The sequence below is a fragment of the Ochlerotatus camptorhynchus genome, unplaced genomic scaffold (genome assembly GCF_037179485.1).
Source record: "Ochlerotatus camptorhynchus isolate MF236.1 unplaced genomic scaffold, CSIRO-AGI_Acam_v1.1 ptg000003l, whole genome shotgun sequence".
Lineage (NCBI taxonomy): Eukaryota > Metazoa > Arthropoda > Insecta > Diptera > Culicidae > Ochlerotatus > Ochlerotatus camptorhynchus.
The window spans coordinates 522,992-548,619 of NW_027040495.1; the positions used below are offsets into that span (position 1 = coordinate 522,992).

The window sequence follows — 25,628 nt, forward strand, 5'->3', positions numbered from 1 at the left end:
CTGAGAAAATCATAGTGTGCAATGACAAACTTGAAGTATTTTCTCTGGCGATTCTTCGAATCCTTGTTTATTTGACAACAGCAGTGGAATTAGTTCTTCTTGGAGCTAATCCGTGAAAAGGAAATAAATCTCGGTAAGAGCAATATGAAAATCGAAACTTTGCTTCCTATCGTTTAAGATTAATTCAGACGGACTACTATGATTATCATGATGATTTAGAGTTTATGAGCGTGCTTTTTTTTTCTTTCCCACGCCTGTTTCCATCTAGTGCCCAATTCGAGCCACCATTCGTTCTGGGCTATGTTAGTCTACTTTCTGGTAATTGATTGGGGCGTAAAAAAGTGTTCTGTCGAAAACGGAATTGATTCATCAGGAACCCACACCCACGGTGGCCATTGATGGCAAGTGAGTGGAAGTGGAAAGTAAACAAGACGATGACGGGTGCGTGGCGTGGTTGGGGCATTCATAAATTATCTTGTTAAGATTGTTATTCTGTACTCCAACGCCGCCGTTGCTGGGTGGTGCTGTGTGGCGATCGGCCATTTTGTCTTGTCTGAGATACAATTCCAACGACGAAGTACGATTTTCACGGCCTACTGCGCTATCTCATAAGTATAGTGTTTATGTTGTTTGGCAGGCGTATCGTTTGATTTTAAAATTGAACGGGATCAGCTTACCGGGTGTAAATACTGGCTGCACGGTTGGCGAATACGGAAACAAAATAGAGCAAAAAACAAAATGCTTGCAGTAGCTGGTTGATTAGCCGTACAAATTAGCAATTAGTTCGTTGCTTTCCGGTATAATCAACTCTACTTTTGTTTTTTCGATCATGTTGGTCAACTCATGTTTCTCATAAGCTTTTGTCTTCAGGTATTTGTATACTGAAATTTAGATAATGTGCATGACTGATTAAAAAGATTTATTTGTTTTATGTTCATTTAGTGATTTTCATAAATTGAAGAAGCTTTTTGTACAAACATGTCTTGAAAGTTTACCACGCCCATTGTGTGCTGTGATCGGAAGCTATGTAACAGTTCACAATGATATTACCATATTCTGTGTATTTGTAATATCTAACATTTTAAGTATTTTTTGGAAAATTAGATAAATAAAAAATAAAATTATTAATAATGTAATTTATATTTTATCGGAACGGTACCATATATTTCACCCATTTTACATTATTTCTTAGCATGGGTGCCAATTGCGTATGTTTAAACCATGGTTTGTGATTTTGATAAATACTTTATAAACTGATAAATAAAAAAAAATATCTTCAACATGATTTAAAAACAATAACAACACAAATCTTGAATAGATTGATAAGCTTGGGAAGAATAGATAACTTAAAAAACGCTTCGCATTTGTTTTAGAGAATCATACATAACTATCAGTACCTCAGCAATTTTAAATATATCAAAAGGGATTGGTTGAAATGCCATGAATTTCAAGAGGTATCACAAGAGAATCTTTAGAGTGATTCTCTCACAGAAATATCGAAGAATGTTTTGAAAGAAACTTGATGGGAATTCTGCAGGGAATTCCAAAATTAATGAACCGAATTTTGAAAATAACTTTAAAAATATTCTAAGATGATTCAAATGGAGTTCATGACATTAAAATCTTGACATCAATCAAGAGCTGACTTTGAAAAGAACTTCAAATTTGCACCTCAGAAACCTCTAAAGATCGTTATACATATAAAAAAACATGAAATTTAGAAACTATATTAAAAACTACGAAAAGCCTCTCAATAACAATACAGTGCTCTAAATGGCTGTAAGCATATGGATGGTTTCCAAAATAATTTCTTGAATACTGTATAAGAATCTAACACATCGATATTGGTGTTTTACATTTTTATTCTTATGTCACCTTGTGTGTTTAAATTTGCATTTGATCCTTGGTATTAAATTTGATATGAAATTTCTATAATTTTTAGCGAAATTATTGTAAGAAGTAGTAGTTTATTTTTATTTTTATTTACTTTACCTGTGTTTTCCAAACCTTGTTTAACTGTCATTGTTTTATCATTAGTCTATATGTATGTGTGTGCATGAGAATCATAATTTTTATGATAAAACCTAGTGTTTTGGGTTTCATATAGTAAAACCTTGGTACTCCTATCACAACACTTACTTACCTTACCAATCAGGCTAAGGCCTTGTTGTCCTCTGCTGTCTGAAGAAGTCGTCTCCACTCTACTCGATCCATGGCCACAGTTCGCCAGCCTCGTAGTCTGCGAAGGGTCCGCAGGTCACCTTCTACTTGGTCGATCCACCTTGCCCGCTGCGCGCCTCTTCTTCTTGTTCCTGTTGGGTCGCTTTCTAGAACCATTTTCACTGGGTCGTCGTGCGGCATTCTTACGACGTGCCCAGCCCACCGTAGTCGCCCAATTTTTGCAATGTGGACGATGGATGGTTCTCCCAGCAGCTGGTGCAATTCGTGGTTCATTCGCCTCCTCCACGTTCCGTCATCCATCTGCACTCCACCGTAGATGGTACGCAACACCTTCCGTTCGAAAACACCAAGGGCGCGTTGGTCCTCCACGAGCATAGTCCAGGTCTCGTGGCCGTAAAGGACCACCGGTCTAATCAGCGTCTTGTAGACAGTCAACTTCGTGCGGCGGCGAATTTTATTCGACCGGAGTGTCCTCCGGAGTCCAAAGTAGGCACGATTCCCTGCCATAATGCGTCTTTGAATTTCTCTGCTGGTATCATTTTCGGCGGTCACCAGTGAGCCCAAATACACGAACTCATCGACCACCTCGATTTCGTCACCGTCAATCTGAACTCGGGGTGGGAGGCTAACATTGTCTTCCCTAGAACCTCTTGCTTTCATATATTTTGTCTTTGATGCGTTGATGGCAAGTCCAATCCGTCTAGCTTCAGCCTTCAGTCTGATGTACGTTTCCGCCATCATCTCAAAGTTCCGTGCCATAATGTCAATGTCATCGGCGAAACCAAGGAGCTGGATGGACTTCCTGAATATCGTGCCACTCGTGTCTATCCCAGCTCTTCTGATCACACCTTCTAACGCGATGTTGAACAGCAGACACGAAAGTCCATCACCCTGCCGTAACCCCCTTCGAGATTCAAAGGGACTCGAGAGTGTCCCCGATACTCGAACAACGCACATCACTCGATCCATCGTTGCCTTGACCAATCGCGTCAGTTTGTCCGGAAATCCGTACTCGTGCATAATCTGCCATAGCTGATCTCGATCGATTGTGTCGTATGCGGATTTGAAATCGATGAACAAATGATGTGTGGGCACGTTGTATTCGCGGCATTTCTGCAGAACCTGCCGAATCGCGAAAATTTGGTCCGTGGTAGCGCGGGCACCCATGAATCCCGCCTGGTATTGCCCCACGAACTCTCTTGCATATGGTGACAGACGGCGGCATAGAATTTGGGAGAGTACCTTGTAGGCGGCGCTCAGCAGTGTGATCGCGCGGTAGTTGCAGCAATCCAACTTGTCGCCCTTTTTGTAGATTGGGCATACGACACCTTCCATCCACTCCTCCGGTAATATCTCCTCCTCCCAAATCTTGGCAATTACCCAGTGCAGCGCTCTAGCCAGTGCTTCACCACCGTATTTCAATAGCTCACTTGGTAGTTGATCTACACCAGTTGCTTTGTTGTTCTTCAGCCGACCGATCTCCTCCTCAACTTCTTGAAGATCAGGGGCCGGTAGCCTGTCGTCTTCTGCGCGTGCTCCAAGGTCTGTTGCCGTGCCACCTTCGTTTTCTGCTGCTTCACCGTTGAGGTGCTCGTCATAGTACTGCTTCCACCTCTCAATCACCTCACACTCGTTCGTGAGAAGGTTACCGTCCAAGTCCTTGCACATATCGGCTTGCGGCACGTAGCCTTTGCGCGAACTATTTAGCTTCTCGTAGAACTTCCGTGTGTCGTTTACGCGGTACAGATTTTCCATCGCCTCGCGATCTCGATCTTCCTGCTGACGCTTCTTCCTTCGGAAAACCGAGTTTTGTCTGTTCCGCGCTTGTCTGTATCGCTCCACATTCAATCTCGTGCGGTGTTGCAGCATTCTCGCCCGTGCTGCATTCTTCTCCTCTACTAACAGTTTGCATTCGCCGTCAAACCAGTCATTTCTTCGGTCCGGGATTGCAGTACCTAGTGCCGCTACAGCAGTACTACCTATGGCTGAACGGATGTCCCTCCAGCCATCTTCAAGAGAAGCTGCGCCAAGCTGCTCTTCCGTGGGTAGTGCAACTTCCAGCTGCTGCGCGTAGTCCTGGGCAACTCCGGTGTCCCGTAGTTGCTCAATGTTGGGTCGTGGCGTTCGACTTCGACGTGTGTTATGCACCGTCGAGAGTTTTGAGCGCATGCATACTGCAACTCCCAAGTAACACACAAAACATCTTTTCGAAAAATAATTAGAACGGCTTGTTATATAAATGTATTATAAGTGATGCAGAAAACATCCCACGTTATAAATGAGGTTTATAGATGTTTTCTTCATACTTCCTAGATTCAACATTTTCCAAAATAGTTTTCTTTTGCTTTTATCTTTATATGTTATTTAAACGTGCATCTTTCTGTTTAAATACCACTATAAAACATGTCGTATACAAAATCAATCTTAGTTGAATTTATAAAGTTCTTGAAGAGATTCTGAACTTTCTAGATTGACGTAAACATTGACGGCGCCATTGGAGCCGGACTGTCTCTTCACGCAGTGATTGACAGTTTCTTATGAGGTATTCGGAGGTTTGTTATAAAGAAAGTTGAAAACACTTGTTTATGACATCTCATAAATTAATATAACTGAAAATGTGCAGGTTGTCTTATAAGGAGTTGAAAATACTTTAAAATAACATTCTGGCAATGAGATGTACGCTTTGCTGCTAACAAAACATCTTTATGACGGATCTAAAGCGTGTTGAACGAGAATATATTTTCCATGCCATTGGCAAGAACATGATAGATACTTATAACAAACCTCTCATCAAGCGGAGTTGGTCTAGTTAGGAAGTAATAAGTCTACCACGCCTAGGACCAGTGATCGAATCCCATGCTGAAGTTTTTTTTATTGTTTTTTTTTGCCGCTGGTTTTTATGATGTTTCCAAAACATGTTATAAGACCAGTATTTAGTTGTATAAGCTCCGCGTATTGCGCTTTTTATAAATTTATTAAATGACGTATATTACAGTATTATTGATTCTTTACGTAAGTCATTAAAAAGTATTTTCAACTTCTTTATGACAAGCCGTGTTGCTTGGGCTAGGTAGTGGTCCGAATCTATGTTCGCACTGCGGTACGTGCGGACGTTGATAATGTCGGAGAAGAATTTCCCGTCGATTAAAACGTGATCGATTTGGTTTTCTGTGTGTTGGTCAGGTGATCTCCAGGTGGCTTTGTGGATATCCTTGCGGGGGAAAAAGGTACTTCGAACTACCATACCCCGGGAGGCTGCAAAGTTCACGCATCGTTGGCCGTTGTCGTTCGATACGGCATGCAGGCTGTTTGGCCCGATTGCCGGTCTATACATTGCCTCCCGTCCTACCTGAGCGTTCATGTCGCCGATGACGATTTTGACGTCCCGTTGCGTCGTTGACAGCCGTCGTACACCTGCTCCAGCTGCGCATAGAACGCTTCTTTCTCGTCGTCGGGTCTCCCTTCGTGTGGGCAGTGCACGTTGATGATGCTGTAGTTGAAGAAACGGCCCTTAATCCTCGCGTTGATCGGCTGCCAACCAATCACGCGTTGGCGCATCTTACCCAGCACTACAAAGCCGGTTCCCAGCTCGTTGGTGGTGCCACAGCTCTGGTAGAAAGTAGCCGCTCGATGCCCGCTTTTCCATACCTTTTGTCCCGTCCAGCAAAGTTCCTGCAGTGCTACGACTTCGAAGTTGCGTGGTTGAAGTTCGTCATAGATTAACCTATCGCAACCCGGGAAGCCGAGCGATTTGCAGTTCCATGTTCCGAGTTTCCAATCGTAGTCCTTATTTCGTCGCGTAGGTCTGTGCCGATTGTTCCGATCCGTATTTCTTTCTTCGGTATTTGCAACTTTGTTTTTTTCCAGGGCGGCTTGTTGGGCCTGCCCCAACCCCCTGTCTCGCCGGGGGACCATCGTGCACAGCTCTGTTTAGAGTCCCACGCTGGCACTAGGACGGTGATCAGCCGCTCCTAACATGGAGAACAGACGCCGTTTTGAGCCGCACCTCCATGGTGATCAGACGCTCAGGTTTGGTGAAGCATTTCCTCTATCACCGTACTGTGGTTACCGCGCCAGTGTTCGCGTCGCACCTCTTCACTTTGCTATTGCCGGACTGGCAACATTGCCCAGGCTACGCCAACCAGCTGTGTCCATGTTTCAGCTGGTAGTCTTTTGTTATCATATGACTCGAGGAGGCGTGAAGTAGGAACTTGTGAGGACCAGGGCTAGGTATTCCGCTCCTTCCAGGTTGTCAACTCACCATTTTGTAGCCCAACACAACACTACGTGGGTTATATGTGTGACTGATCTTGACGTTCATTCAAAAATCTCAACCTTACAATCAGAAGAAAATTATATTAGCTTAGAAACATATATCTCGGGTAAAAAGGGTACATAATTTTAGTTTTATCTAGCTAGTAGGAATTTCATCTTGTCAGTATAAAGGAAGAACGTTAATAGCAGCTATCTGTACCAAAATGATCCCGGAATTCTTTTTAGAACTTTTTACCCTTCTTACAAAGAAGGGTATAGATATCACTTGAAAAACCGACTATCGATCCGAGGCCCGGAGAGCCGAGTGTCATATACCATTCGACTCAGCTCGACGAGATCGGAACATGCCTGTGTGTGTGTGTACGTGTGTATGTGTGTATGTGTGTGTGTATGTAACGAAATGAATGCGCTCACGTTTCTCAGCAACCGCTCAACCGATTTGGACAAACTCGGCGCCAAATGATAGGTCTTGGGGTCCCATTGAACGCTATTGAACGGTTTTCGAATCGGTGAACCGGTTCCGGAGATATGGCCGGAATAAGATCCGGTGAATATGGGCCTTCACGCTGGATTTAACGGAAAACGTATCAAAACCATCATGCGACACATCAAATTACTACAGAATTCAAAAATAAGATCAATGCAAGTCATGTTAAGTGTTCCAGACCACATTGGACACACTTGGACATGTTCCGGGTACCCCGGGGAAGTTGCTTGAATATGAATTGAATTAAAACCCATTAAATCACATTAAAATACGATGATAAGGTGATTGGTAGCCTCACCAAATAGACTACACCCGGATATATTCCGGGTACCCCCAGGCAGTGGCGTAGCGTCACTGGATGACACGGGGGTGGGGGGCTTGGTAACTGATAATGACAATAAAATAAATAAACTTGAATAAGTAAGAAGGGTCTGATCACACCATAGGTGGATAAATTCGGGTTTTTTCAACTTCCATCGGAATAATGTTTCAATTCAAGTCAGAAAGGAATAAAAAAAAATGGTTTTTATTGCAGAATATCCAGCTTGGCCAGCATGTAACACTGATCTGAATTCTATTGAAACTTGACTGAGGATCTTAGAAAGATGGGTATACAGTGGAAGACAGCAGTTTGGAACAGTTGGTGTACTACAAGCGGCTATAGCGGATGAAAAGCCAAATATACTCAATTATTATTAAAAAATTACGTGTTTTAGCGAATTTAAAGTTTTCGCGTAACAATCCTGGAAATCGAAATACAAAATGAAATACTAATTTAAGCAGTCCTTCAATAAATACTAGTTCTTTTGTATGAAACTTTAGCTGCGCTTATAAGAACTTCTATAAAATGTGTTTTAATTATTTTAAATAAAAATTAAGGCAAATAATATAATGTCTAATAGTAAAGATAACCCATTGGTCGAGTGTCTACTAAAATAAATACAGCAATGACCCGATCTTGTCAGCCTCTACACGCATCAGAGGTTTATCTTCAAAAATTTGCACAAAACTATAATTCCAAATCTTTCTAATTGATATTCATGATGGATGTAAACATCAAAGGTATACTTTGATGAAATAAGGCTACTTTAAAATCTCTTAGGGGTTTCACAAAACAATAGTAAATATTTTCACAAAGGAGGCTGGTAAAATCGGGTCATGACTGTACATTTGCTTTGGGTTTGACATTTTAATGGGACATAAGATTGAATGGGCTTATGTGAATTTCTCGCACTGTTTATATACCCCAGTTTAGAACATATACATACTTAGAAGCCTTGTTTTCTACGCGGTACGTTCTGCAAAACTGTTCCCATGAAATTTACAGAAATTCACATTACTCTATTCTCAGGAAGTTGGTTTCCCGGGAATATGAAGTTAGACTAGATATACTGAAAATAACCCATTCTTCCAAGAAAATTTACTTATTTTACTTGGGGAAATTAGAATAATCAATCCAGAGGAGCAGGAGTTAGAAACTTGAGGAGGAAGCTGGCAGAATCTTCCAAGAAACGTTGGAGGAAGCTTCTGGGAAAAGTAGAAAGCCAAGTGGCCGGCAACTCATTTTACTTAGATCTCAGTTAAAGTGATGTTTGCTTGCTGAAATTCAGCGAAACTTTTTCTGGGATTCAGCAAAATGCTCAGATTTAACAAATAAAATACCGAGAACAGACAAATAAAATTAACTGTGTAGGAAGAGAACATCTATCACTAAAAAAGGTTTGAATGAAATTTCAATTATCAAAGTATTCAATTTTATTGGTTTGGCTTTCAGTAATAAAGTAATAAGCAAAGTAGAGTATTTCTACTATCCGAAGTTACGCGCAATATATGTTTATAAACAATAGTAACGACATTAAACCGGAGTAGAGCATCAATAGAACAGCCAACATGCAGTAAGGATTATAGTACAATTGACGAAAGACAAAAGAACTCTTTTACCTCTGACCAAACCAACAAAATGAACTTTAATTCGTACATGGTCCACGAAACTAAATAAGAACATTAAAGCTAAAAGATATGTTGTAAAGACTGTAACGCACTGATTGTCATTTGCTTTTTTTTGTCGAATTTGACGTTTTTGATCGGAAAGAGAGATAGATTTGGAGGCATTTGTGACATTTCTGCTTAGTAGTTTCCACTATTATTTTTTTTAAATAATTATGTGAACCGTTGACAATCGCAAACCCCCCTTTCCTCCTATGCTGATTTCGTGGATTATGGACTATTTTAACAATGAACCTTCAAACTAAGTTCACACACTTGAATAAAGTTAGCATAGCGATTGCAGCATTCTCTAAGAAATAACTGAATGACAAAACAAACAAAAAACAAACCTCTAATTAAGCCATTTTCTTTGTAGACCATTTGCATTTTTCTGCTGAGATACGTTTGCATAAATTCCCATCTCGAGAAGCAAATGCCTTGCGATTATCTTCGTTCCAATCAACAATAATCGATAACCAATAAATATTGCACACGGAGAAGCCTGCGTTGGGCCCATTTGTCCCGAGTGCAAAATTAGTTGATCTTTCTGTGTGCACCGTGCTTCGATTCGTGATTTTCCCAATAACAAGAGCCGAACACATCGTTTGTCGCCCTGCGCGAATGCATAATGAAGACAGCTTCTTCAGGTGTGGGCCCAGCCAAGCTCACACCACATTTGGGGATTAATTTTTCAATCTCGATTAGAGAATCCACACACGCGATTTGCTCATTTTTTCTGGCGAGTCAGCACTGTGCGGTCATTTGTTTTAGTTTAAAATTCCTCTATCTTGCGTTGCGTCCGGTTCCAAAAATCGAAAGAAATGGGGTCTTAATTAATTGCTTCGGGGAAAGATCGAACCACGGTTGTTGGGTGATAGGTTGGTGAGTCATTAAAATATAAATTTTGTATGAACTGCATTGATAATTCCAAGCTTCATGTGTGTTCGGAAACGCATTCAAAACCGAGCACGCATAGGAATCTACCATGGATCTATAGATTAAAGGGCAGGAAGGTCACGGGCAAATGGTGCGTGTCGCGTTCGTAAATGATCGTTATTTCCATTTTATGAGTTTCGAAAAGCGTGTTTTACGACCGATCGGTCAGCCGATCACGGGAAGGGTGCGCACTCCAACAGTTTCCTGGAAGTGCGTATTTCGAACGCATCGTTAAAACACGGCTCCCCGATGCTCCCCTGACAGCATTGCTACCCATTCTTCCAAAAGTACATATTTGCAAATGAAACCATCATTTTGCAGATGACAGTCTGAATAAAATAAACTCAATCATCTCATCATGTACAATCTGCTTATTGAAGAGGAGCAACGATTATATAACCATCATTCGCTTCTTTGGCTGAAGTATATACAAGATTTCCCACAGACAGTAATCTCCGCGATGGTTTGCCGAGAGTGCACCGAGATGAGCCAGGGTAAAGCATTATCTTGTTAATTTCTTCGTTTTCAACTCATTCAAAACTTCCTCTTCTCGTAAAAGCAAGCCAAAATTGAGCCAACAGCGCTCTGGGTGGGACGTCCCGAAAACGAAGGCACTCCACACCGAAATTCAATTTCTTTCGATCAACCTTCGGACAAAGCGGGTGGTGGAGGGTGACTGGTTAATAATTTAGTCGGTTTACTCTCCCGAAGGCAAGGCTCGTTAGTCACCCAAGAAGCAGTGTTTTGCTCCGTTAATTGGTCAGCCGGAAAGTGCGCCCTCTCGTAGCGAGTAGTCGTGTGTAGTAAAAGTAATAAGCTGTATGTCGCGTCGTCGTAGGCGATCTCCAAGCCACAAGCAGTAAGTGGCTATTTTGGCCAATCACTCCTCTGCTGGGATGCTGAATGAATCAGTTATAACCGTAGTAGTAGTGGTGGATGAAAAGTGATTTTGACAGCGCTTTTTACGATGCCCCACTACTCTCAGTTGCTCTCAGAAGACTTTATTTATCCAATCAATGATTTTCAGTGTCTTGCACGTCGTCAGTCATCGCACAGGGCTTAGTTTAGAGCAACAACCTAATAAGCAATCATGTTGAGGCTACCCTCTGTTAGGATTGCTCTCTACATTGACGACGATGGTGGTGGTTCGATTTATGAACGAAGTGGAAAGCGGAGGCATGAGAAATGGTGTGTACGAGTTTCTAGGGTTGGACCACCAGTGTTGATGATAATTTCACAGCTGAAATTAGTCGCAAACTCGGTTTATGTGTTAATATGTCATTTGGGGAACACCACTCATACCTTAAGAAAATTCAAATTAACAGTGTGATATCAGCAATGATAAAAATTGCTGTATTTAGACTGTGGTCCAATTGATGAATTTTTACATAAATTTGACAGATGATAAATTTCAAAATAAATGTTGTCAACAATTACGGAACAGAACACGGTGATCGGTCGATCATAAACAGATGGGATTTGTAACTTATTTCGAAATGTTATTTTCAACTGAACAATTTTCAATTGATCACAGAAATAATTGTCCGGAATTACGAATTTACAGAAATCTATGGAATTTGTTTACATCAAAATTTGCGGAAGTAAATATTATAGTAATAGTAGTAAAATTTAAGTTTATTTTCTGTTTTTTATGATTCAACATTTGGTTTAACATTTCAATTGGTGAGCCATTGGCTCTTCAAATTTGTTCTAGTTAATTGGTTATTCTAATGTGATGATTGCGTTTACGGTTAATTTACAGAATACTCTTTAAAGGGCTTGTTTTCGTTTGAATTTAAAAAATTGATAACCTACCTATTTGAGCTCAGAAACCTACCTAACTACTTGAACTAGGTTGCAATATCACGTATGATCTGGTGGTTTGATCGCAGACAGGTAACACTGAACCTTTCCAGCGTGGACGTCTTTCGCTCCTCGAGTGTTTGAAGACCGGCCAGGTGGTGAATCTCAGAATTAAGACTTCGCGGTGGACTGTTAAGGATAATTTTGTGGATCTTGTTTTGGATCCTCTGAAGCTTTAGGTGGTGACATTTAACACAACTCTCCCAGATTGGCGTACCATACTCAATAGCTGGCAGAATGATCTGCTTGTGAACAGCAAGCTTGTTTTTGAAGGACAGGGTGGACTTCCTGTTTATCAGAGGGTAGAGCGACCTGATCAAGATTCTACACTTGGTGGATGTCTTGCCAAAAGGCATCGGAATAACAATTTGCTATCGAAGTTGAGACCAAGGTAGACTACTTCACTCGACCATTCAATGGGAGTGCTATCAAGATGGACCTTGACGTTAGCAGGCGGAACAATCCGTGGTGAATTAGAGTGTGGAAACAGAATGGTTTGCATTTCAGCTGCATTGATACAAATCTTCCAGCTCTTGAAATAGTCGGACAGAACATCCAGGCCTGATAGTAGTTTACTCACCAGAGCACGGATCACTCGACCCTTATAGATGATGGAGGTGTCATCTGTGAACATTAGCAGGATACCACCACCCGGAAGGGGAGGAACGTCTGACGTGAAAATGATGAATAGGATAGGCCAAAACAGGCTACCCTGAGGTACTCCTGCATCAACCTGGAATGATCTGCCTGACAAGGAGTTTTTGATGATCTTCACAAGATAGATCGAAAAGTTGTATTGATGCAGTTTGTACACTAGGCCATCATGCCAGACATTGTCAAACGCCTTTTCAACGTCCAACAATCCCATAGCAGATGTTTTTGAAACGGACTTGTTCCGCCTGATGATGTTAGTACCGCTACTTAGTTGGTGGATCGTTGAATGGCCTTTCCTAAACCCGAATTGCTCCTTTAGTAAGATGTTATTTTCATTGGAGAACTCCAGCAACCGGCTGAGTATCAACTTTTCGAATAGCTTCGAGATGGAGGACAAGGGGCTGATGGGGCGAAAGCTTTTGACACTGGTATGATCTTTGCCAGGCTTGTGTATTGGAATCACTTTGGCTAATTTCCAGCATAGAGGGAAGTAGCCAAGCTCCAAACATTTGTTGAAGATAACGGTAAGATGGTTGAAGAAGTTAATACTCATGTTTTTCAACTCGAGGTTGACTACACCATACATACCCGCGGCCTTCGTGTTTTTAGTGCTTCTAACAGCTGCTATCATCTCATCAGCCGATATTCTACTATCATCATGCACTACTACGGGGGTGTCAGCGATTCTAAACATTGCCCCCCGTACGGCAGTCTCATGGTTAATATTAACTCTCTAGTATTTTTTTACATAAAACTACAGTTTTTAAAATACAAACAATCGAAATTCCTTAGATTTTCTATAGACATATATTTTTTTTTATTTAATTGAGTTTCTCGTCCTTAACAATTCCCATCCCATTTTGTAACCATACAAATCAAAGTTTTGTACAGCTGACACAGTCTACCAGCACGGTTCTGCCTGATTTTTTGACAGGTTTTGTAATGTAACTGGGAGCAAGTTCTGATGGGGAATAAATGAAAATTTTCCCTCAAATATTATTGCAGATTTGAAAAGTTTGATATATTTCCTATAATAATTGATCAAAAGTTTATGATTCGAGTAGCTTTAAGCGATTTGGTGAGTGACTATGTTGCGTGACGTAATAATGTTTTGAACTAATCAACTACACTACTCAACAACTACTCACCAAAACAATTTCAGCTACTCAAATCAGAAACGTCTGAGACAAATGGTGATTGTTTTGTTATATAGGTTTAAATTATATTTTAATTATTTACCTATAATTAATCAATACTGTTTTTTTCTTGAATAGTAATTATGTTTTCCTACAATTTTGTTTCAGACGTCATTTTGATTTGAAGTGACGTTTTCGAGTTATGATTTGTTAAAAAATATAAAATACGCCATTTTGAACTCTTTAAGCGAAATTCAAAATGGCCGAATTTATTCCCAGATGTGAATGATTAACCAAAACTACCAATTATGCAAAGTTTTATGGAAATCGGACAAGCTCGCATCAAATTGATTCATAATTAGGTGTGGAACTGCACTGTTATGGTTACTGAAAACCTAAAAGCTTAACTGGAATAACAATGGAGTGTCTCAAAAGTTATCGTTTAGTGCTGATCTTCTCAATATAAAGGGCACCATATAGACCATTATTTGTCCAATGCAACGGTAAGAAAGAATACCCAGCGGTCATTTCATTTTTACCTAGTTTTGACTTGTTTGTCTCCTTTTCTCCTTCTAATGTTAAGAGATGAACTAGCCTCAGGCTAAAAATCTCTAAAATAAAGATTAAAAAAAAAAAAAAATCCTTCTAATGTTGTCAAAAACGGAGGAGCAAATCCACCCTAAGTGTGGGAACTCAACGTTGAGTATACTCATATTTACCTACTTTTGGGCACAACGAACGTACTTTTTGGTAGAAAGCCAGTGGAAAATTCCCTACAAATTTTACACAAGTAAATCAAAACTACTTTGACCCGTTTTACTTACTTTTGGCTTCCTGTACTATAGTGCCGAGATGAGTGAAAAAAACTTACTTCTTGGGACCTTTTTTTATCGTGTGGATACCGTGGATAGCGTGAGGATGACAGACACACAAACAACTGTAATAACAATGGAATGCTTTTTACTGCTACTGAACTCATCATCTGGTGGAAAACTGACTTGAGAATGTATGGTGAAATTCACTTTTAATTAAAATTCTTAATAATTATGCACTTTGTACGAAAAGATCCGGAATAAAATGTAGAAATTTGTTCACATAAATATGCAATAACCGCAGAGAAATTTCCGGTTTTCAGAAAATCTGCAAACAGTATCCGTTAGATTTTGGCACGGGGTCTATTTTGAGTGGTGTTTGAAAATAATGTATTTTGGCTTTTTGTGATTACAATTTTTAATAGAAGAACAATTATTAATAACGTATATGCCATAAAGATGACATGGTGGCCCAAAATCAACGAAATCATATATTATATTTTCCTTTTGATTTTGACAAGGTTCGTTTTTCGCAACACAAAATTTTCGGGCTTGTTGCCAAAATCGAATGAGTACTATACTACAATCTGGTTTTTTTCATCACCATCATGCATAATGGTGTAGCACTAGCACTAGCAACAAACGATGACAGAAGAGGATCGCCAAACAAATTGACAATTGAAAACAAACACGTCTAATCGCGGACTTGGCACTTTGATAGCACATATGTTTTCCATTAAGAATACTAGATATTTAATAATGTTTAATTAACTATTATAACTGTTAAATAACATTCTCCCATGCATGTGATCGACTACGGTAAAAGTTGTTATGGAACTCTGGCTGACTTTCAAGAGAACAAACATCAATGCCATTTCACCGGTTTCTTAATTTTTAATTTTCCTTTCATCCTAAATTTTATTACCCCCAAAACCAATGCACCTTTATACACTTAGCTGCTGTTGTTCGGCTTCTTCTACCATTGCAGTTGGCGTTGATGGAGTTAATAATATCAGTTCTTTAGGTTATTTTCTGTTTTGTTCCACTGATTTCATTCAACTCATTTGAATTTAATTCCCTTATAGAGACCCCCCACATTGAGCTGCATAATCAACAGGTGGAGTATTATTTGTTATCATTTCAGTAGTAGCAGTTGTATGCTTAAGAACGGTCTAATGGAAACGAATCTTTGATCGGTTCGCTTTCAAGCAAATGTCGGTCGAAATATTCGTTCGAAAAATTCAGAGTTCTCCGGATTTTATCAATAATTTTCCCACACTGCTGCTGCGAGAAGCGATCATCAAACCGGGTCTCCCAAAAGCGCCAAAGATCAAAGATCGCAACAAAAGTCCCATAAATTTAACTTATTGACGCCATTATTGAAAACGCCCAAAGCACAGCAACAACGGTCGGGTCCGAAGTGCAGAACCTGTCGCGCACAAAGCCTAACATTTAACTAACCTATAAAATGTTTTTGTTCTCTTCTTTTCGACGACGATATTATTAATCTTTTTCTATCCTCATAACATACACACAATAAAGAACAATATTAATTTCATAATTTTATTGTTTTGGATCTTCTGTTTGAAACCGACGATGATTTTTTATGGTTCAGATTTTTCTTAGGCTCAATCATAGCTATCGGTTGGTTATAATCTGGAAACACCTTCCACTCAATGATTTCCGGTATATCTGAAAACGTATATAAATAAAATTGTGCATTAGTGAGTATATCAAGGATAAATTTTCAAAATGATGTATCTGCTTTTGTAAACAATGATTCAAACGTTTATTTGTCACCACCATCATATTAGGGAAAATTTACCCTTTGTTGTTAGTTTACGTGAACGAGTTAAGAGTTTCGACAAATTGACGTTTAAATCTCCGATTAAAAAAGCAGATACGTCCTTTTGCAAAATCATTCTTGAACTGAATTGTTATGATAATAGCCGTCATTGTCGTGAGGTTATACTGATTGATGTTTACATTCACACTGTAAGACAAACTCGATTTTAAACAGCCTTTCCACGTTTATGACGTATACTGTGCAAATTTGCCATTTGATTATATTTGAAAATCTCAATCAACAATCTGTCGATCCTCTGTCATGCTTAAAACTCGCAATGTAACATAATTAAAACCATAATGTCACCTCAATGTCATCCCTCCGAATGTGCAATAAAACTTGTAGTTTTATGCAGAATTCCGCTAATTAATCTGTCCTCCCTGGGAGGCAAAGGCATAATCAACGAAATTAGTCTTTCCCTCGTTGACTGGCTGCCTCTTGCTGGAGGACTTCAACTCACTGGCGACGAACCTTCTTCATACCCCCTCTTTCTCTCTTTTGATCGGTTGTCGTCACCCAAAATCCAAAACGTAGCAATTTCTCGACTGATTTAGGCCATTTTTTTCTAATAAAGCTATCGTTTTATCATCACCGGAGACACCTTAATTGAATATTCAACTATTAATTAATTCACTCCCCATCAGTTGACTGCTGTTGGTGCTGGATAGTGTCGCCTGAATCTGGTTTTGCTTTTGTCTTCTCCGTTTGGTGAGGCATCCCTCATTAACGACTACGCGAGCCCAAAAGTCGCACAAAGGGGCAATAAAAGTTTAAAATCGAAAATTCTTAGCATTTCTCATATCTTCGACTGCCGGGAGGACCACCAAGAGACAGTCTCGTACCGACCTTGCCCCTCTACCTGTCCCTGCATACCGATATGAGGCTTCTTCCCCCATCACCACCGTATTGGCCAGATAATAAATAAATTGTCCAATCAACACCATACTCTGCTGCGATGGTCTAAAGCAGGCCCCTGGCACACCGTTGCTCATCTTGGCGCGATCCGCGGGAGAGGAAATGCGATGTTCGCGGACACCATCGGAGCCAGTAGGTTCTCACCACCGTTGTCCACCGGGCGGGAACCTGTTTCCTGCGAGGAGATCCCACAGCAGTTCACGTTCACTCTTTGTTTTAATATTGATTTTATTTATACTTTTATCCGTTTGCTTTTATACCAATAAAAGCAATATATTAAACCCACCGGCTACCTCATATAAAAATGTTATGATCGTGGATGCAAATGAGAATATGTATCTCTCTCCCACTCCAACTCGCCACCGATCTCGCAGAACAACCAAGGGTAGCAGCGTGGTAGATTTGAAGCCAATTCGAGATATCTACACTTTCAAAGAACTGTTCCGAAATGACAGAAATGAATCTTATAATTATCTGCGCTCGGTTCTGTTGGATATATCTGTGATGTGTAAGCGGGCAAGGTTGGTAGGAGGATGGTAGAACTCGAAAGGAACTCGAGATTTACTACGGTTTTATAACGTCAGCATTCGTTTATGATGCCGATAAGACAGAGTGACTCCTTGACGACTTTACGATAGGGAATAATAACCTTTTGAACCATTTTTAAATGCCACCCATTTGTCGTATAGCAGGAGAAGAAACGATTCGTTTTTTTTTGTTTTCCTGATGGACACATAGTCGAACACAGGTTTCAATTTGTCTCTACTGCTTGTATGAACCTTTTTGTTGTATTCTATCCTCACACTTCATTGCATACTAATCGCATCATTTTAATTTTATCTCTACTCACAGCCACTTTTTGCTCCTGTTCACTTTCCTTAATTTTCTCCGTCATCTTCTATTCACCATTTTCGCTACTGTTTTGCACTCTGCGTTCAACCTATTGCACCGCACTCACCGGGCGTACTCCTAGGTATCTATGGTAATACGGTTGGTATTAGCAGAGCCTTCTTACATTTCCCCTTTGCGCCTGCCTCTTTGCCCGGCCGACTGGTTTTTATGAATGAAAGCAGAGACAAACGGAGAAGCAAAATAGATAAACCAAGGCAAATGGAGGTCTCTGAATGGACCCCCGAACCGAACCGACAACTCCTGAATGGTGCAGACACAACTGAATGAAAAACGGTAAAGTCAGTTCCAGTCTGGTGTTGGTTGGTCTGGCGCAAGAAAACTACGCGGATAGAGCTCATTAATTCAATTATTTGATTAATTAGATTCATTCGTTTTTATGACCCTTTGTCTAGGTAGTGAGGCTGTTTAGTTAGTTGCTGTGGTTGGTTTTTACTCCCGGTTTAACTGCTTTGCTTTTATTAGACAGCGCACCGTGCTTGGTGGTTCGATTTTTTGCTCTCGAAACAGTTAGTAGGTACCGATGTACGGCAATGAGTGAGCAAACTAGTAATGGATGGGTTACTCCTAGAAGTCCAACTTTGCTTAGCAGAGGTCCGAAGCTGTGTACATTTGTGACATTTAAATAGATTTAAGGCATCCGATTCATCTGGTAGGTAAACGATTCAATAAGTCAATTCGTTCTCAATTTATGCCGCTTCTCGGTGTAGTGTTCACTTAACGTGCTGGCGAGGAATTTCTAGTAAATTAATGTGTTTTGACATTGCATTGAGCGCGTACTGATGTATATTGAAATGTAAAAAAAAAAACTCAGAATTATTTCTTGGATGCCGAGCATTATTTTTTTACCATTGGCTTTTTGGAACTTTATGTTAAAGAAAAACTCCAAAACGGTAATTCAAACTATTTTGGGGCGTTCAAGCCGTGTTTTAGTACTAACTTGACGTGAATGCGATGTGATTTTGCAGTAATAAAATGATGTTGTCACATCTATAAATCAAGACCATGTTGAACAAACTTCGAAATTTCGCATCGCAGCGTCAGAGTGTTTTCACTGAAGGTGCATCTGAGTGGACACCCTTGTGAATCTTTTGTGAAAACACGGAGTGTGGCTCAACGGTGTGAAATTTTTGAAGTTTGATCGAGAGAATACTAGCATTTATGTATCTATTTTAAGATGCATTAACTGAAAATTCAATTGCACGCAATGATAGTTTTCTATACTAAAAAGTAATTAACGATGCTCCAAAGTGTGGTACATCCCTGTCCATGCGCATGGTGTACGATCGTACTTGCCACACAATACTACTGATAAAGGGTGATACGGTCAAAATTTGGTCAATATCAACTTGACGTATTTCTTTCAATTTTGCATTTAAAAAACCTGAACACCCCTCATTTTGAAGGTGTGTGTGTGTAGAATGTTGCTCCTATTTTGATTTTGGAATTCACTCTTCAGTTGTCAAAATGCCGTCCAAGCAAGAAGAGCAGCGTATCAAAATTTTGCTCGCGCATCGCGAAAATCCGAGCTACTCGCACGCAAAGTTGGCAAAATCGCTAAAAGTTGCCAAATCAACCGTTACAAATGTAATTAAAGTGTTTGGCGAACGTTTGTCGACAGCCAGGAAGTCTGGATTGGGGGGAAATCGAAAACCGGAAGCCGCTGAGACGACAAAGAGAGTTGCCGGTAGTTTCAAGCGAAACCCTAACCTCTCTCTCCGAGATGCCGCAAATAAGCTGGGTGTATCGTCTACAACCGTGCATCGAGCCAAAAAACGAGCCGGACTATCGACTTACAAGAAGGTAGTGACTCCAAATCGCGATGATAAACAAAATACGACGGCCAAAGCGCGATCCCGGAGTTTTATACGGCAAAAGGAAGGGGAAAGGTAGCAGATGTTTTCAAGCACATGAAACTGTCAAAGTTCGCAAAGAAATATCTGGTTTGGCAAGCCATCTGTACCTGTGGCTTGAAAAGCAGCATTTTCATAGCTTCCGGGACTGTCAACCAAGAAATTTACGTGAAAGAGTGTTTGAATAAACGTCTGCTGCCTTTCCTGAAGAAACACGGTTGTTCCGTACTGTTTTGGCCGGATTTGGCATCTTGCCATTACGGTAAAAAGGCCATGGAGTGGTACGCCGCCAACAACGTGCAGGTGGTTCCCAAGGACAAGAACCCTCCCAACACGCCAAAGCTCCGCCCAATTGAGAAATACTGGGCTATTGTCAAGCGGAACCTAAAGAAGACCAAAAAAACTGCTAAGGGCGAGCAGCAGTTCAAGGCAAACTGGCTTTCTGCGGCGAAGAAGGTGGACAAGGTGGCTGTACAAAATCTGATGGCAGGGGTCAAGCGTAAGGCCCGGAAATTCGGATTTGGAAAAGCGGAAGCCTAACTGAATATTTTTCCTGAATTTTATACTAATTGAACTTGAAAAAGAAATTTAATTTGATTTTTTAAATAAACGATTTCACCGATTTACACGCGTTTTCCCTTGACCAAATTTTGACTGTATCACCCTTTATAAAAATGATATAGGCTTGGCAAGTCCTCAATTAACAAGTGTGGAAGTGCTCAAAGAACATTTAGTGTATTTATTCATCTATTATTAGTATATCTCCAGAACATATCGACCTTACATAAGCAATGTACAATGTTTTTATTATATACGGATCGTGAAAATTGTAGCAGAAGCGTTTTATGAAACCAAGCATGTGGTTAGCTCTGTTAATAATTGTGTTATAATGATCGGTGAAAGTAACCTTTGAGTCTAAGATAACACCTAGATCCCTGACTCTACCACACTTTTCTGCGTTCTGGTTTCCTAAAGTAATGGTTATATCGGGTATGTTTTGTTTTCCACTAAAGGTAATTGAGTTATATTTTATAAATTTAATTGTAGCAAGCTTTTGTGACACCAAGTATGGAATCTCTGTATTTCCTTTTTGAATGTGTTAATGTCTTCGGCATCTTTAATTTCCAGAAAAAAAAAATTAGGTCGTCAGCATAGATTTAAACTTTCAATTTCTTAATAATGAAAGAGATGTCATTGACGAATAGAATAAATAAAAGGGGTCCTAAATGAGAGCCTTGAGGAACTCCCGAAGTGACATCAATGGGATTTGATGTCTTTACTTTGTATTTTACCATCTGATTGCGATTAGTGCAATATGATTCCAGCCATTTGAGGAGTGCGGAATGAATTACCGTTTTTTGAAGTTTAAAGAGAAGCATGGGTATGTCAATTCGATCAAACGCTTTGCTGAAATCTGTATACAAAACTTGGAGTAATTAATGAATTCGAGCCAATTCTTAGTTGTTGAACGGCCTTCAAAAAACCGTGTTGCGTAGTAGTTATTCTGTTTTTAACTGTTGTTTAAACTTGTTGCTTGAAACGTACGAGTACCGTTAAGGATTTGGGGATTCTCGTTGACAGCAAACTAAGGTTTGTCGAACACATCGCTTCAGTAACAGCCAAAGCGTATTCTCTGCTGGGATTTTTGAAGCGTAACACGAAATTCTTTGAAGATGTGTACAGTCTAAAGACGCTGTATTGCTCACTTGTACGCAGTGTTTTAGAATATGGGGTGCAAGTCTGGGCCCCGTACCATGCAGTTCACATCAATCGGATTGAACGAATTCAAAAGAACTTTGTTCGATATGCTCTTCGAGGCCTTCACTGGAGAGATAGAACGAACCTGCCATCATATGAAAGCCGTTGCATGTTGATTGATCTACCAACACTATCAAGCAGACGAGTATTCCTTCAACGCATGCTCATCTTTGATGTCCTGACAGACCATATCGACTGTGCAGACATACTTGAGAAACTCCGCTTTAACACACCGTTTCGGGTGACGCGGCAACCGGAGTTCTTCCGCCGATCGAATCACCGTACTGACTATGGAATGAACAACCCTCTGGATGTCTGCTGTAATCGTTTCAACGAGGTTTCCAATATGTTTGATTTTGGTATGACTAAAACTGTGTTTAAGCTTAGAATTAGTAGATAAGTTATTTTTGTCTGTACGATGTTTTTATGTATCGAAGATTAAATACATAAATAAAATAAAATAAAAAAAAATATGAAGAAACAGTTTTTTTCATTTACAATCGCCTCGAAAAGTTTTGGAATGCAAGAGATAATGGCTATACCACGATAATTACGTATGTCATATTTTTTCCCGATTTATAGATAGGCAATAGAAACGAGTTTTTTTTTCATATTTTAGGGAAGTTTCTGGATTCCAGTGACATATTGAATATTTAAAATAATGGAGCTCCTGAACTTATCAGGAGCTAAAGTTTTCATTAAACTGGAGGAACTTCGTCAGAGCCAGAACCTTTAGATGTATCTATATTTTTAAACCTTTCAAGATATCTTGAACGTTGATTTGACTTGCACTGATGTCGCTTGAAAAGTCTAGATAAGATCCAAACTATTTACGGTCACGGTCCTCTTCTGAAAACGTAGTATAGGTTTCTTGGAAGAAATTTGCAGTCAAATTGCATATATCTTCCGAGTTCTCACCAACCCTATCGTCCACATGCATTTTTGAAGGAAATTTGTCTGATTTGAATTTGGTTTTCACGTTATTAAAGAATTTCCTAGGACAAGATTTTATTTCAAGCTCAGTTTTTAAATTATACTCCTCAAATACCATATTCACGGCCGAATTTAACAGTGATGACATAATAAAGCCAAATAAAGAAGAGACCATATTACCTTTGAAAGATCACTTCAGTGAGATGAGTTTGTCGGTTTTAAGATCAATTCAGACTTTTGGAAGTCATTTTCGCCGTATTTATGGAATTTGAATGGCTGTTTCAAAATCATTTTTTTTATATAGTGTTCTGGCACTACATATCTGGAAACTTTCACCTACCCCCGGCTGTCTTTATGCTCTGTGGCTCTCATTCGTCGGTTAGTTCAAATTACACCTTCCAGTGAGCAAAGACTCGTTGAAGGGAATGCTTACTTTAAAACAATGAGCGGTTAGGTGCTGAAATAATATATGGGATTTCGGTTTACAGGCTTTAACATAGAATAACTTCAGATCATAGCAGAGTTGCAAAGCAAAGTTGTTCATGTGATCAAAGTCGTTTGGTTGGTGAGCAGATTAGTTTTGAATTCGCTCACCACGCAGCGCTAGTATACATATTGACTTCCTGAGTCTGCTGTATTATACCACGAGATCCTGTCTAGCTATGGAACTTCCGTCTTCGGTAAAGTTGTTCATATGAGCAAGGTTGTATGATTTGGGTACAGATTAGTTCTGAATCCAATCACCAAGTGGTGGTAATATAAATATTGACTTCTTGAATGTGCTGTATTACATCACGAGATATGCCTAGATATGAACTTTCTGTCTTCGGAAAAGTTGTTGATGTAACCAAAGTGGATTGGTAGGTGAACGAATTAGTTAAGAATTTAAGCACTACGTGGCACTTTTCAGCAAAAGTTGTTCCAAGGGTGTATTCGATAAAAATCGCACACACATATTTACTCACTGTTGCGTACACCCTACGGGCAACGCCGCACCTACTCCTTATACTCATTGATTACACTAGTTTACAGCATGTTTTAACTTTCTACGTTGATGGTCATTTCCCATGTGAAATCGTGCACTGAATCTAAAAATGTAGTTTTCGATCGAGTTCCGATGAATTTGGTGGGTTCATATCTTTTGGCACAAAATTGACTCCGTTGGCTCGATACCACTCCAACACGTTTCGAGCGTAGTGGCAGGATGCTAGATCAAGCCAAAACAGGTTTGAGCCTATGTGCTTCCTTGTGAATGGCAAGAGACGCTTCTTAAGGCACTCTTCCGTGTAAATCGCACCGTTGATTGTTCCGGAATTTATGAAAGGAGCGCTTATTTCACCACATCCGCAAATCGCCTGCCAGATCAGGAACTTCTTTACAAATTTAGATAATTTCTTCTTTCGAACATCTTCCGGATCTTCGAACATAGACTTAGCAACGTAATATTCTTGCCCAGGATGTTGAAGGAAGTCGGCCTTGACGTAAGTTTCGTCATCCATCACGGTGCAACACGATTTGGTGAGTAGCTTCGTGTAAAGTTTCCGTGCGCGGGTTTTCGCAGTGATATTTTGCTTTTCAGCTTTTTGCACCTTGTAAACATGTAACCCTACAAGCTTCATTGTTTTTCTGCACAAAACTGACTGACACCTTGGACTTTTTAGCGACATCTCGAATTGACATGTTTCGACGATTCATGAACTATTGTACCACTTTCCTGGCCATTTTACTGTCCATTGGACCACTGTTACGACCACTCCCTTCCTTTCTTCGGGCGCTCAGACGCTCCTTGAAGGTTCTTATCACATGAGACACAGTTGTATTTGCAATTCCAAGCATACACACATTTTTTTTCATGGACAATTTCTTGTTTAGTATCGAAACAAATAATACACTATGAATAAGATTTACTCAAATTTTCGGTGTGCCATGTTTATCGAATGCACCTTTTATATGCTCCATAAGTATGGAATTTATTACTCTACCTAACTAATTCCCATTATCTTAAAAATCCAGAAAGTGATTATCGCTATACTAAAAAAGTAAAATTTTCTTATAAACTTTAAATTTTTTTTTCTTTTTTTTTATTATAGTCACTTCAACACTCTTGGGTTATTCGTGACTAGTCCGGGGGTGAGATTTGAACCCGTGACTTTGGCGTGAGAGGCATGGATGTTAACCACTACGCCGGGGTCGCCCCCAAACTTTAAAATCAATATCGACCAAGCAAAACATTTTTTTTTCACAGGTATGTTTTAGGTAGTTATCTAAATTTGTGACTATGTACGACTAATTGCAAATTTTGCCAAAATAAACACGGCCTAATGTGCCATGTTTAGACTGTAGCTGATATTACGTAATATAGGCTAACTTGATATCAAATATCTTATTTATCTTTCCTTTTATTTTTATGCATTGCAGTGAATCTGAAATAAAGTTAACATTATATCAAAATGTTTATATTTTCTCAAAGGCATTTGATGCTTCGCTCCAATCAATTTCAGCTACAAACTAAAAAGTTTTATGTGCCTTGCAAGTGTAACAATTTGTTTTGGTAGTGGGATAATGGAGCATGATCTAAAGTGCAATAATGCAACAGATGGCTCTGTTTCGGTGGTTGTGGAATTGAATTTTAGAACCAAACAAAGCATTCCGACTAAAACTGTTTACCTAAATATTAATATTTATTCTCGCTGCACGTTTTATAATCATTACTTTTTGAAAAACATTGCCTTTTCAACCAAAAACCCCCACATTTTCATAGTTGGCACGAATCGGGCTTATCATCTCCTTTACACTGAAAACAAATTCTGAATTTTAACTATGCGATATTGTGCTAAAATTTACACGAAATATCGGGTAAATTTTACGCGAAATCTAGCGTTAATTTTATGGGCGCTACATCTCGCAGAAATTTACATGAATTTTTCAAACGATGTACCAAACTCCCTTGTTGGGGAGGGATGGTGAGGAGTATCTCCACCCCGCCACCACTGGCAAAAGAGATGATCACCGATTTGCTCACGTACTTTCGATGTGTGGAAACAGTTCTTCCGATTATTTCACTCGTAAGTCGTCATGTGACGT

General features: G+C 39.8%; 1 protein-coding gene across 5 annotated transcripts in view; it reads right to left on the reverse strand.

Annotated features, from left to right (window-relative positions):
• The window catches only part of bi (bifid), a 322,721-nt gene that overhangs the window by 39,942 nt on the left and 257,151 nt on the right, over positions 1-25,628 (reverse strand). The gene's annotated exons all lie outside the window — the stretch shown is intronic.